The 15,517-nt window shown below is 33.5% G+C and overlaps 1 non-coding gene across 1 annotated transcript; it reads left to right on the top strand.

Moving 5' to 3' along the window:
• Positions 1 to 14,531: 14,531 nt before the first annotated feature.
• On the top strand, positions 14,532 to 14,638 carry LOC121213038 (small nucleolar RNA R71). Its single transcript, XR_005908407.1, has one exon. It is a non-coding gene; the product is annotated as a small nucleolar RNA R71 (small nucleolar RNA).
• Positions 14,639 to 15,517: the final 879 nt, after the last annotated feature.

The following is a 15,517-nucleotide window of genomic DNA, read 5'->3' as shown; positions in this document are numbered from 1 at the left end:
GAATATTTATATAACCTTAATTTATTTCCAATTTACTTATAAAAATTAAACTACGATTCTTTTTTGATGTTATTATATTCAAATTACTATTTTTTTTATATTAATAATGTTTGATTTTAGTATTTAATATTTTTAAATGTCTTTAAAAGTTATAACTAATTTTTATCAAAATAGTATTAATTATTATTTGAAGTATGAATAAGTATGAATAAGTTTTTATATTTTGGTTCAACTTAATTATTATTTGATTCAACTTAGGTATGAATAAGTATGAATTAATTTTATTACCATATATGTAGCTTGCTTGTCCATTCCTTATTTTAAATATTTTAAAGATTCAAAGTATATAGGCTGGAAACCTGACGGGTTGCCTTATATCGAGCTGCAAGATATAATGGATCCTCCCTAGGTGTAACAACGCCACGTATGATGAATCTTAAAAAATTCAAAAAGAATTGAAAAAAGTTCTATCGCTATTGAATATTTATATAACCTTAATTTATTTCTAATTTACTAATAAAAATTAAACTACGATTCTTTTTTGATATTATTATATTCAAATTACTATTTTTTTATATTAATAATGTTTGATTTTAATATTTAATATTTTTAAATGTATTTGTATAAAAAAGAATTCCAAAAAAGTTCTATGGATCTTATAAATAATTTTATCGACCTTAAAAAAGAATTAAAAATTTCAACAACTGAAGGGCCAATTATAAATAATTTTATCAATATAACAATATTGATCATTGTTTAAATATATTATAACTAATTTTTATCAAAATAGTATTAATATTGATCATTACTTAAATAAATTACATAACTCACATAACGTACATAACAACTTACATAACTTAACTAATACATGTAGTTTAATCCAATAATTTCCTTAAAAGCATATAGTTTAAAGTTCAAATTTCATAACTTACATAATCTACATAACTTACATAAAACATAAATATATATCATATCAAGACTTACATAATAAACAACTTACCCGTGTAACTTATTGCCAACTTTAGACTTCAACAACTACGAAATGGATAGGACTTGGATGAATTTCTCAAGGGCAAGCAACGAGTATCAAAATGGAGTGCAATCTTTTTTAGATTTTTCATTTCACAATTAAAGCCAAGAGAATATGATTCTTTGCCCGTGTAAGAAGTGTGGCAATATCTATTGGCATTATCGTTGTATACGAACATCTAATTGTTGATGGCTTCATTCGGGGGTATAAAAAATGGATTTTCCATGGAGAGTGTACACCTAGTGGAGCCTCTTTGACGATTAATCCGGGTTATCCTTATAGTGGTTACCGTCAGCATGTTAGAGAAGATGACATGGAAGGTATGATGCGGGATGCATTTAATATGCGGAGTGAAGGTTTCCAATCATTTGCACCAAACTATGTTGCATTCGATGATTCTAATATCGGTGGGAATACTTTTATGGAAATGAGAAGAAGTGTACCGAATGAACAACCGAATTAAGAAGCGGCAAAGTTCTACATGTTACTTGGTGAAATGAATGAAGAACTTTATGAGGGATCAAAATTTTCGAAAATGTCATTCTATATTCGCCTTTTCCACTTAAAATGTTTGGGAGGGTGGTCTTTGACAATGCTGTTAGAGCTTTTGAGAGAAATGTTCCTGTTTGCAAAAATCTCTCAATCATGTAAAGACATGAAGAAAGTGATAAAAGATTTGGGCCTTGGGTACAACAAAATTCATAGTTGCCCAAATGATTGCATGTTGTATTGGGGTGATCGGAGAAATCAACAGTCTTTTCATGTTTACGGTAAATCTTGTTGGATGAATAGAGATGCAGAAGATGTTAACGAGGATGAATATGGGCCACAGTCAAGAAGGAAGCCGAACAAGATTTTGCGATATTTCCCTCTAATCCCAAGGCTTCAAAGGCTATTCATGTCGTCAAAGACAGCTGAGTTTATGACGTGGCATCATGATCAACGAACGGATGATGGATTATTAAGGCATCCTGCAGATTCTTTGCATGGAAATCATTTTACAATAAATTTCCAAGCTTTGCAAGTGATCCTCGGAGTGTAAGGCTCGGGTTAGCATCTAACGGATTTAATCCTTTTAAAATCATGAGCACCTCGTACAGTACTTGGCCTGTGGTCCTTGTTCCTTATAATTTGCCTACATGGCTCTACATGAAGCAATCTTCTTTGATATTATCTATGATTATCCCCAGAGAGAAAGGCCCCGGAAATGATATTGACATATATCTGCAGCCACTTATTGAAGAGTTAAAACAATTATGGGCGGGTGTTGAGACGTATGATGTATTGAGAAATGAGAACTTTTACCTACGTGCTGCTTTGATGTGGACAATTAATGATTTCCCGGCATATGCGAATTTATCGGGTTGGAGTACCAAAGGACGTTATGCTTGTCCTTGTTGTGCTGCTCAAACATGTTCACAGTGGTTATATAATGGGAAGAAGTTCTGTTATATGGAGCATCGTCGGTGGTTAGATGAAAATCATAGATATAGATTTCAGAAGGCTTTATTTGACGGTATTGAAGAGTTGAAAAAAGCTCCTGAGCAGACCATTGGATTTGAAATCTTATTCATGTTAAAAGATATGGATTTCAGTTACGGGAACCTGAATCAACCATCTAACAGGCAAACAAATACACGATCGAGGGATGAATCTGATGATGAATCTGACGAGGAGGATGACCCTAATGAGGTAGACTTGTGGAAGAAAAGAAGTATTTTTTTGAGTTGCCTTATTGGGAGCATCACATATTACGCCACAATCTTGATGTGATGCATATTGAGAAGAATGTCTGCGAGAACATCATTCGGACAATTTTGAACGTCGATGGTAAATCAAAAGATAATCTTCAGAGTCGACTTGATTTAGTTCACATGGGAATTAGGCGTGATCTTCATTCCCAAGTACTTCCTAATGGAAAATATTGGTTGCCGCCTATAATTTTTGCAATGTCAAAGGAAGAGAAAGAAATGTTCTGCACGGTGTTGAAGGATATAAAGGTTCCGGATGCGTATTCATCAAATATATCTCGATGTGTAAGTCTTAAAGATCGAAGACTATATTCATTAAAATCACATGACTATCACATCCTGATGCAAGATCTACTTCCAGTTGCTTTACGGTGATGTATGTCAAAGAAGGTAACGTCTTGTATAATTGAGCTGTCCAATATAATGAAAGCAATTTGTGGCAAAGTTCTGAATGTTGAAGAACTTGAAAAAGTACAAGATCGAGCCGCTTTGACATTATGCAATTTGGAGAAGATCTTTCTACCTTCCTTCTTCACTATTATGGTGCACCTTGTCATTCATCTCCCTCGTGAAGTAATAATTGGTGGGTCAGTTTTCTATCGTTGGATGTATCCAATTGAAAGGTGCTAATTTATTTCAAAGGCATTCACCTTTATACCTATAGTTACCAGTTTTGATAATGTTGTATATGGTGTTTAGGTTCCTAAGCAAATTGAAGTCTTATTGCCGTAACAAGCGTTATCCGGAAGGATCAATTGCTGAAGGCTACTTGGCAGAGGAGTGTATGACATTCTGTTCTAGATATTTAGATGTTGGAACAAGATTGAATAGACCAAGTAGAAATGCTGGACTCAATGATCCTAACTTGGACAAAACTTATTTATTTCAAAGTTATGGAGAACCAATCAACAAAGTTGAAATTGTAGAATTAGATGACCGATCTTGGATACAAGCACATAGATATGTTCTTTTCCACCACGATGCACTTGAACAATTTCGCAAGTAAGTTCTAGAATATGATAAATATTCTTCTTTTTTTGATTTTTTTTTATTTTTTAATGAATTAAACATGTGTTTAACATAGTGAGTACAAACAAATCTTAAGATCTCGTCCATGCTCACGAAGATTACAACATCGCGAGATTAATAGGATATTCGCAGAATCTTTTCATGAATGGTTAAGCCAAACGGTATGCAACTCAACATTTTATTGAAAAATAATAATGTTTTCTCATAACATTTATAATTACTCAATTTACTTTCGATTCAATAGGTTTGGAGTGGGAATGTCATTAATGACGAAGTTAAATGGCTTTCCCAAGGTCCGAATCGAGTAGTAAAAAGATATAGTGGCTTCATCATGAATGGATTCAGATTTCATACCAAATATCGCGAGAGATTGAGGAGAACTCAAAATTGTGGAGTAGTTGTTAATTCTTTAATTACAAGTTACGCTAGTGCTAGGGACAGTAATCCTGTCGAGGGAAATGTGGAGTATTATGGACTTCTAACCGACATTATTGAGTTGGATTATTATGGAAAATGGAAAGTTGTCTTATTTCGATGTGATTGGGCTGATGCTAATACTGCTCGCGGAATTAAAAATGATCAGTTTGGTTTTACAATGGTGAATTTCTCTCGATTAATTCACACTAGAGAACATTTGATAGACGAGTCGTATGTATTTTCTTCTCAAGTTTAACAAGTTTTTTACTCGAAAGATCCAATTGATGAGGGTTGGTATGTTGTACTCCGAAACACCTCTAGAGACTTGTTTGACATGGGGAATGGAAGTAGAGATGACATCGTTGAAAGATCAGAAACTTTGCCTTTTCCAGAACAAGACTTAGATGAAAATATCCCTAGTACTAGTACACAATTTCAATGGGTTCGTCAGGATGTAGATGAAGATATTTACGATTTATGATGTAGTAAGATTTTATGATTTTTTATTTATATGTAATGTTATAATTTTAACATTGGTCATGTTATATAATTTAACTATTTTATATTTACTATTGTTGTTATTTCTTACTAAAATTTTATCTATTTTATGTGTTGCAGGAAAAATGCCTAGAAGAAGATTAAGAGATCTTATTATTGTACAGAATACTACAAATTCGAAAGAAGTAAGTACTGAACAGCAGACAGTTGTTGGATCTTCAAGCGTGCTGGAGACACTTGACGAGTCTGTGGAATTTCAAAGTAATGTTAAGTTTATTTTACAAATTGTATTAAATTTTATTACTGATTTATTTTTAAATTTCAATATAGTAATAATTTATTATTTTTCAGCTGAAAATGGTGGGACGCGTAGAGGTCGAGGACGTACGCTCCTAACAGATTTATATAACTTAAATTCTGTCGAGCGTGTCAAAGTAACTAGAAACAGCCATGGTCAGCCTGTTGGACAAGAAGCTCGACTTTAAGCAGGCTATTTGGGAATTATAGCACGAAATGCCAATATGTTGCCCATCAACTACGAATCATGGCATAACATGCCTGATAGCAATAAAAATCAAGCTCTCTCTAATATTAAGGTAACAAAACATTAATGTAATTATAATACTTTGGTTTAAGTTTCATTTATATTTACTTCCTAAACTTGTGTTTTTTAGGATAGGTTTGCTTTAGAGGTCTCTGATGCCCATATCAAGAAGGCATTGGGTAAAAAATGGAGAGACAATAAAAGCATTTTGAAAAAAGAATATTTTAAAAAACCCATAAGCCTCGAAGAAAAATTGAAAAATGTCCCACCGGGAATGCTGATGCGGTTCGATTTTGGAATTCGAAGAAAGGAGAGGTATTTGTACTTGCAAACTCTTATAAATTTTTCGGTTTATAGTATTTACTATATACGTAATAATAATTTCATTATGTAGGACTGTGAGCGAGTTGGAACAAGCTGCAGGCAAAAACAAAAATTTAAGCACACGGTAGGGTCGAAAAATTTTGTTTGTGTAGCTCAGGCCGCGGTACTATGGATTTATTAAATCTATCAAGTATTAATAACTTTTTACTATTAAATAATATTTTTACTACTATATTGTAGGAAGCCTCGTCTGGTCAAAAAGTTGGACGCCTTCAACTTTTTGACATTACACACAGGAAAAAAGATGGAACTCCGATGTCATCTGAGGCTGCAGAAATTATGGTATATTTACTTAATAAAAATTGATTCATTATAAATATTTATAATATTTAATTATAATGTTTGAATTCATCGTTTTTATTAGTTTAATTTAAATAATGTTATGTTGTATTCCTTTTTATTGTATATTTCGTTTCTAACTCTTTAACTGATTTATTAGGAGAAACTAAAAGATAAGAAGGCAGAGTATGAAGCGACTGCTTTGACTGATAGTTCTGTTAATTTTGAGGATATTGATAACAGAATTATTAATGAAGTTTTGGGTCCTGAAAGGTATGGTCGGGTTTGATTTCAAGGATCTGGTGTTAACCCGACGCAATATTTTGGATCCACCTCGCACCAATACATGCCTTCCGGGAGTCAAAGTCAAGCTGAAGTTCAGAGGTTAAAAGATTAGATAGTTCAGATACAAGCTAGCACAGATGAGCAAATTTCTCAACTTAGAGCGGAGGCAGCAGTGAGGGAGGCGGAGCAGAACAGGAAATACAATGAACTCCAGCAGCAGCTTCAGTCTATGATGACTATGTTCCAGCAATTTCAAAATCTGCCATCATAGACATTTGTTTTCTTGTAACTTTTAACATTATTTTAAGAATATTTTGAATATTCATTTACAATTTATATAATATATTTTTCGTATAATTTTGTATTATTTAAATTTGCGTGTTTTGGTTGGATTTCATGGTATATTTGCTGTTTTTGATTGAATTTCTTGCAGGAGGGTTTGATATAGGTGCAAAAATACATATAGCAAAACTGGGCAAATTAGCGGCGTTTTTTAAAAAAGCGCCGCTAAAAGTACAGGTCTTTAACGGCATTTTTTATAAAAGCGCCGCTAAAGACCAGGACCTTTAGCGGCGTTTTCTAAAAAAGCGCCGCTAAAAGTGCAGGTCTTTAGCGGCGTTTTCTAAAAAAGCGCCGCTAAAAGTACAGGTCTTTAGCGGCTTTTTTATAAAACCGCCGCTAAAGGTCCTAGTCTTTAGCGGTATTTTTTATAAGAGCGCCACTAAAGGTCCTGGTCTTTAGCGGCGTTTTTTATAAGAGCGCCGCTAAATGTCCTGGTCTTTAGCGGCATTTTTTAGCGCTGCATATAGCGACGTTTTTTGCGGCATTTGGGAAAGCGCCGCTAAAGGCAAAAAAAAACGCCGCTAAAAGTTTGTTTTCCTGTAGTGGTAATAGGCGAATTAGCTTGACCTAAAGATATAATTGTCCAATTTCTTGGACACAGATTATAGATGTGATAAAAGTATGAAGGAGGATCTCTAATGCATCCCAATATAACATGCGCCAATTCGCTATTCGAGTTATAGCACAAAGCTTGAAAGGCGAATGGCACAAAAGAATCAACTCTTGGGCTGGTGGAAAAGGTTAAGCTGTAATCATTGGGACTCACAACCCTGAATGAAACCAACTCCATCAAATTAAGAACACAACCACCTTTTAGCCTCTGGTATTGTCTTTCGGCCTCATAAGCATCTTCTGGCTAGCCTGCACCGCAGACACTTTCTCAAGGAAGGAACCATTTGGTGAGTAAACCAAAACTAGAATTGAGCTCGCTCACCAACCTTATGTATTTATCCTTCCTCAAATGAAGGTTAAAAAACTCATTTCTGATAAGAGGTACGTAGTCGAACCTCAAAAAAAGTGAGTACTTCCAATAAACACTTAGATCCTCTAAACCTTGAGTTGGTAAAATCTTTAGAAGACTTCTAGTAATGGGCATTCATCGTGTATGCAACAAATAATGAAGAATGCCTCTAACGTCCACCAAGATATGGTTGATTACTAGCCTGGAGCAATCCCATAAATATTTTATACGAAACAAAAGAATGGGTGAAGAGGTAGGTGAAACCCAGCCTTCAACAAGATTAGTGGCAAAACAAAGTCGAAAGAACTGTCACTGGGCTAACACTGATTGGAAAGTTTAAAATTGTAAGAAAAGTTGGGGTTCTAGTGGCCTCAAGCCTCCAAGTAACAATTCATCTCCTCTTGAATGGTGGAGCAATCGCATACCTCTGTCTCTATAATCGAAGGATTTTTGAGAGTGATGTTTTGAATAGTCTAGTTATAGTTCTTCCCTCTGGTGGTGGTTTTTCTCATAATTCAGGATTAAAGTTCAAGAAGACGAAAGATTAAGGGAGTTACCTATAAAGAAAATGGGATTTGAGAATGAAGATATCAAAAGATCCAGCAAAGGAAAGTTACAGTTTCAAATGAATGTGCAAAGTAACCAAAGAAGAGTTTCAGTACCAATTTAAACAGAAGCAACTTACTCAGGAAGTTTTCCAAAAAAGGAGAAATTTGACTTCTCCAATGAATGTTTAATCTTTGTCCTAAAGAGGTAATTGGAATGTTTAGGAACTTTGTGATGGCGGTCAAAATTCAAAGGCACGCAACTTATAGTATGCGCTTGGCGGGAAAATCATTATTCTGGTGTACAAGTGTAACCTTTCAAGTTAGAAATTTCGGGAAAAAATTTCTTAAGTAAGGGAGAGTTGTAACGTTGTAACATCCCACCTGGTGAAGGCCTAGTTCTTGAGTGTTGTTGTAGGAATAAGAATTTTGGAATAAGTTTCGAGTAAGTGAGGTGTTGAAGTCTATGGGTACGCTTTTGGGCTAAATCTTGGTTAGGCGAATAAGTCAGAACGAAGTAAGGGTATGGTTTTAACTGCCCAAACGATACTTTGGCGGATAGATTGGGTGAACTGTTGACATTGGGATATTAAGTGAAAATGTCTCAAAGAGTGAAACATCTCTAGGAGTGGAACATGGTAAAATGTTAAGGAATTTCGAGTAATAGAGAATATCGTTAGAAGGCGTTGCATGCCAAGTTTGGCTAGTTAGGGTGTTGGTTATATTCTAATAAGATATTTAGGAACAACGATGGAATTAACCCGGAAATATTTATTTATACATGTAACTTTGAATTGTTGTACACATTTTCTTACCACTATAAACCACCCATATGGCAAGTAGAGTAAGATTGTGATGCTTGTCAAGTTTCCATAGGGAAAAATGTTGTATATTTAGGTAATCAGGTATTGTAAGATGAGTTTTTTCTCTTCCTTCCTCGAGAAGTAGTTCTTTGGTCTAGATCTAAAAAAATTTGAAGTACTTCCTTTATGAAAGCTAAGGGTTGATGCGTCATGAGCTAGCTAACTAAAAATTTAACTGAGGCAAGTGCACTTATCAATTAATAGTATAGCTACGGTGAACAAATATATCATTCCCAAAAAAACTAAAAATATTATTAGTTATTGTATTTCTATTATTTAATCAAATACTTCGAGTTATTGATTAAAAATAAAATGAACTAATTTAATTAACTAACGAACACGACAAAGAACAAATCAGGAAAATAAATTATTAACAACTAAGATGCGAAACAATACCCAGGAAAGAATTCTTCTAGATTTCATCTGTCACCATTAATTTAAATTTATTCAAATTTTTTTACTTAGTATCTTAATCTGTAGAAATCCTTAAATTATGCAAATATCTCTTCTAAGCATAAGAGCAACCGACTCTAGGTTGATTAATTGAAGTTTCTTTCTAACTAAAATCCCTATTATCACATTCTATGGATTCCCCTATTAGATTTGCCTCTAATCTGGTAGATTTATGTCATCCTATTTCTAGGATTGCATGTAACTTCACTCAATTATGCAATATCTACTCTTACACAAGGGTCTATTCAACCTTCAATTTAAGCACATCAAATATGGATCAATAATCTAGAAATATTAAACCAAGAATTAAGCACTCATAATTGAGAACAAGGAACTAAGTATTTACTGCGTAAAATACAAATCAAATGATGGAATTTATCATAGGGTTCATCTCCCCTAGGTATTTAAAAACTTAGTTCATGCTTGAAAATAGAAACATCCAAGATACGGTATAACTGAAAGAAATAAAGGAACTCATGACAATCTCCTAAGAAATCAACAGAGAATCTTCAACCTTGATGGAAATATGCTTCAGAATCAGCTTCAATAGTGTTTTTCGAGTTCTATGACGGCTCACTCCTATCTTCTTATTTTTTTTCATATATACACCTTAAAATACATGAAAAACTTAAAAAACACGCTTTTCTGCTATTCAAAGTGTAAATCCGTTCAATAAACACGGCTTGCCACGTGGACATTTGGTAGCTCATGTGTGTCACACGGTCGTGTGCCAGGACGTGTGGAATGGGTCAGCTCATGTGGTCCTGTAGCTTGCTCTGATTTTCTGATTTTCACTCATTTTCACTCACTTTGCTCCCAAACGCTCTATTATGTATAAAAACATGAATTTAAAAGATAATGAGGATAAAATTCACAATTAACATTGAATAGTCACCCGAAATGCTTTAAGAATAAGATTAAAACATATTACTTTTAGCACTTATCAAATATCTCACACTTAAGTGTTTGCTTGTCTTCAAGCAAAACCCTCAACCCGCATTCAAATTAACTTCCTTCAACTTATTATTTTCACTAATACTGTCTTAGGGTAATCCACAGATAACCGTACATTGGAAATTCAAACTAAAATGACACTGAAGAATAAAAGCAATCTAAGTAGAGAATTTTAAAGCACAAAAAACATAGGCATCTCCTTATGTTAATAATTACCTAAGATCCAAACTCAACAAGACATAACACCCTCACTAAGATTCACTCAAAGCACTCAAATTCTTTGAGGTTCAAGTAATATGCACTCAACAGTCGAACAAGAAATGTTATTACAATAGGCTTCCTTGAAAATCAAATCTCCACCACTATAAAAGTTGAGATGATACACCAATCAAGAGGTCTTTGCAATGTTGTAATGGGGCTTGGGTTAAGGGTGTGGAAACGGTCAAAAAAGTTTGTTACAATCGAGAATCGAGTTGATAAGTTACCAAACCAATAAAAAATTAGTTGCTAAATTGAAAAAGTTGACATCAATAATAAATAAATAGAGGAAACGAGTTTTTCAACAGAATATGAAACTAACGGTTCAAGCTCAATCAAAATTTTTATATATATTTTTTTCTTTTTAGAAAAAGAATTCAGCAATACAAATGATGAAACATAGTTAAGCAATTAACCAAATCAAATCTCGATAAAAAGAGAGTCAATAAAAATAATAATTTGCAACATATATATGGGTTACAGGTTAACACAAATGGGTTAGAAAAAATAATGTGTTAGGATCAATGGGGTTAATTCAACAGGTAAGCTGATTAAAGGTTAGATGGGTTAAATCCTAAGTGCCTTTATCAGCTCAATATATCAAATCACTAATGTGGTCTCGACATGTGTAACTGAAGCAAGTTTTAGAATAACAAATCAAGTTAACTTACTCATAACCAAAAATAAAATGAGCATGAATAAATATATGCCTATAGACTCAAAAGCTCACAAAAAATTATGGTTTTGCTATCAAACTTGCAAATCTAAAATTTCAAGATAATTCATTAGTTCCGGGAGACAACCTAAAATAATAATTTCTAAAATAAAACTTATCATGCTTGACTCTCTTGTGTCTTAAAGCATGTTTGATACACAAAAATCCACAAATTATTCCAAAATAGAATCACTAAGAACTCCAAATTGAAAAAAATAACTTTAATGATAGGTTTGATAAAATTACTTAAACACACACAATAATACAAATACTATATCGCATAAACATAGACACATTCTCCCCGGACTTAAAATGTACATTTCCCTCAATGTACAAACAAATGTAAATAAAATAAGCAAAAAATAATAATAAAGAAGGAGAGAACTAAAACTGTCTTGAATTTGAATGATTTCACATGGAATAGTGAAATCTGGAATTGCACGAGATTCTAAATTAAGTACATGGTTCCAAGCACCCTAATAAGAAGATAGACAAAAATAAAATAAGATAAAGATCTGAAAAAACAAATAGAAAATAGTCAACAAAACAATAATAGTAAAATATATGATAAAATAAAATAAAACATATAAATCTAAAAAATAAAATAAAAACAAATAACAAGAAAAATTAAAGTACAAATAGAAATAAAAAATAAATAAAACATAAAATCTAAATAATTCAAAAGAAAGTAAAAAAAATCTAATACTATTTTAATAATCAACTTATCAAAATAAAAATGAAAATAATAATACTAATAATGATAATAATAGAAATATAGTAAAACTAATATAATAATAAATAAAATAAACAAAAAGAGACGATGGTTAGGTGGGTTGGTACCGATGGTGGTGGGGGGAAGGAAAAAAGGAAAACAAATTGAAAACCCCTTATAATTAAAAAAGGGTACACAACCATGTGTTAGACCACGCGAGCCACACAGTCATGTGGTAAAGTCGTGTTCTCTTTGAGAATGTGTGGCTTATTAGAAAATTTTAAAAAATTGCTCATGTGTTCACACGGCTTGTGATACGCCTATGTGGCTAGGCTGTGTGCACCACACGGCTGTGTCGCCAAGCCATGTATCATCACCTAAATTGTGTGTTGTTGTCGTTCGCTTTTCCCACGCCCGTGTACATGGGCATGTGGGTCACGCGTTCATGTCGCCAGGCCATGTGATTGCACTTAAACCATGTGGGTCAATTTTTTTTTGAAAATTTTGCTCTAGTAGTCACACAGTCCATGACACGACCATGTCACCAGGCCGTGTGGATTACCCTAGATCGTGTGGTCCATCTTTTTCTAAAAAATATTTTTTATTTTTAATAAATTTATTTCTTTTTTTTAAAAATTTTAAGTAATGAAAAAATAAATGTACTAAGCACGCAATATAATTAAAATAAAATAAAAATACACTCGAGTTGCCTCTCGAGGAGTGCTTATTTAAAGTCTAAGCTCCACTTTCCTTTTCAAGCTCAAGGTTAAGTCGAATTTTGGAGCCAAATTTCCTCTCTCCTTTTATCAATATCACTACCAAAAATAAAGTTTGAGGTGATGACTATTTACCCTAAATGTGTCGTAATCAGGGTGTGTTACCTCAATGGTTCCGTATGGGAATATGTCTTGTATCAAAAATGGATTAGACCATCTTGACTTAAGCTCTTCAGGGCACATCAATAGAACTAACGTTTCCAGTAGCACTTTGTCTCCAACTTTGAATTGGTTCGTCCTCTTTAAATGCACACCATGGTGTCACTTTGTTACATCTTTAAGCATTCTTAGTTTCTCATAAGCCTTTGGTCCATCTTACTCTTCAAGTTGCCTCATTCCTTTTCCACTCATCCCTTGATTTTTATCACCTTGAAAAGGATACAGTTTTAACATGTATTCGTGAGTGATTTTCTACAAAAAATGTTGAACCGCATGATTACTAACATTAACAAAATAATGAGTATCATCTCGCTCACTAGAAACTCTCAACATCACATGCTTGAAGAATAACCTCTTCATGATCTACCCTTAGCACAAGTCCACAATTACCCATATCAATAACGGTTCTAGCAGTGGCTAAAAAAAGTTGTCTTAAGATCATGGGTAGCTCAATATCCTCATCCATGTCCAATATAACAAAATCAACAAAGAATAAAAATTTATCGACTTTAACGAGTACATCTTCAATAATGCCCCTAGGATACTTAATTAATTTGACAGCTAATTGAATACTTATTCTAGTGGGTTTTGATTCCCCGACAGCAAGTTGTTTGAACATTTTATAAGACATCAGATTTATACTAGCACCCAAATCAGCCAAAGCTTTTTCAACATTTAAGCTACCAATAAAACAAAAGATAGTAAAACTCCCTAGATCTTTAAGTTTGGTGGGTAGTTTGTTTTGGAGAATGATCGAGCACTCCTCATTGATCTCTACAGTGGATAGGTTTTAGATTTAACTTTTTTTCAGGCTCAACTAACACCTTTCCGCTTCAACAATGATTGCGTGGACTTGCTTTTTTGTATTGGTTTCAGTGTTACTAGGTAAACTACCTTGTTGTTTCTCTGAAACATATTTAGCAAACTGACTGATTTAATTCTTGAGTCTCTGAATAGATGTCTGTTGATTCCTCAAAGTTGTCTCAGTATTCTGGAATCTAGTTTTTGACATTAAAATAAATTTCATTAACATCTCTTCCAAATTCAGCTTCTTTTCTTACTGATAAAGTTGCTAAAAACCCGGAGGGGTTGTGACCTTTGATTTCCTTGATCACCCCAAGAGATATTCAAATGATTCCTCCATCCTGAATTATAATTATTGCTATAATAGTTCTTCTCAGGTTTAGAATTGTTACCCATAAAGTCGACTTGCTCGAGCTTCATATTAGACCTAAAGGGTAAACGTTCTGAATTTATCATCCTCACTCCAGTCACATCACATTGCATTATTGGATTCATCTACTTAGCCATACTCAAACCGTCAATTTTCTTACTCAAGGTTTCCACCTAACGTTTCAACATAATAGCTACATCTATATTAAAAACAATGGATGCCTTAGTAGAATTTATTCTCATAACTTGCCACTGATAGTTATTCAGTGTCATCTCCTCAATAAATTCTTAGGCTGCATCAAGTGTCTTATTATTAAGTGTTCCACCAATTACTACATCAATTATTTGTTTAGTTGAGGGATTCAAACCATTGTAAAATGTTTAGACTTGAAGCCACTAAGGTAACTCATGATGAGGGCACGTTTTTAAGAGATCCTTAAATCTCTCTCTTGCATCATTCAATATCTCAAGCTCGAGTTGAGTAAAAGAAGAGATGTCATTCCTCAACTTAGTTGTTTTGTCCAGAGGAAAATACTTCAATAGAAACTTCTCAATCATCTAAGCCCAAGTTGTAATGGAACTGTAATACCCCAAACTCGGCGTAGACATTATGGTAGAATCTGGCGATCTCACATGGAATGGAATTTGTAGTTTAATTCAGCGAGTGAAAACCCTTCCAGTTTATTAGTCTTTATTTAACTTAAAAAAATACATGTTCGTTGTTATGGTTCAAAAAGTGACTTTTTAGTGGAAGCTTGTGAACTTTCTGTTTTAGAAAACCATTCGTTTTTAAGAAAACTTTAATTTCAAGAAAACATCATGTTTTTGTAGTGATAAATTGGAAAGCAAAGTATAATTCCAAATTTAAACAGTTACTCCCAAAAGTCCCAATTACAAAAATAAATACTCAAATTATTATTGAGAAATTAATTAACTTAAAAAAATTGAATTAAAACAGTACGAAATAGTGGTTGTCACCGCCGAGTCCTCCGTTACTCCGATCTGTCTAATGCTTGGGATTACCTGAACAGATCAAACAGAAAAGGGTGAGTTTTCGCAACTCACTGTGTAACCCCCACAGAATACATGCACACAACATAATATCATAAATCAATCAAGTATATACAGTTTGTGTCTGAGCCCATTACAGAATCAGTGTGGGCCTTAGCCCACTCAGATAAAGAATTAGATATAAATTAGGGCCTTAGCCTATCTCAGATATGATATACAAATCAGAATAGAATATCAGAATCCTACCCAACAACCTCTACACACAATATCCGTCCAACCCCACACACCATGTGGGGATTAAATCAACCTACCTATCCCTACACACCATTCTGTACCGAAACGCAACACATAAACAGATATTTGCTTTGAAATGCAGCA

The sequence above is a fragment of the Gossypium hirsutum genome, chromosome A13, assembly GCF_007990345.1.
Source record: "Gossypium hirsutum isolate 1008001.06 chromosome A13, Gossypium_hirsutum_v2.1, whole genome shotgun sequence".
NCBI classification, from domain to species: domain Eukaryota; kingdom Viridiplantae; phylum Streptophyta; class Magnoliopsida; order Malvales; family Malvaceae; genus Gossypium; species Gossypium hirsutum.
The sequence above is the reverse complement of the archived record's forward strand: the minus strand, read 5'-3'. Positions and strand labels throughout refer to the sequence as shown.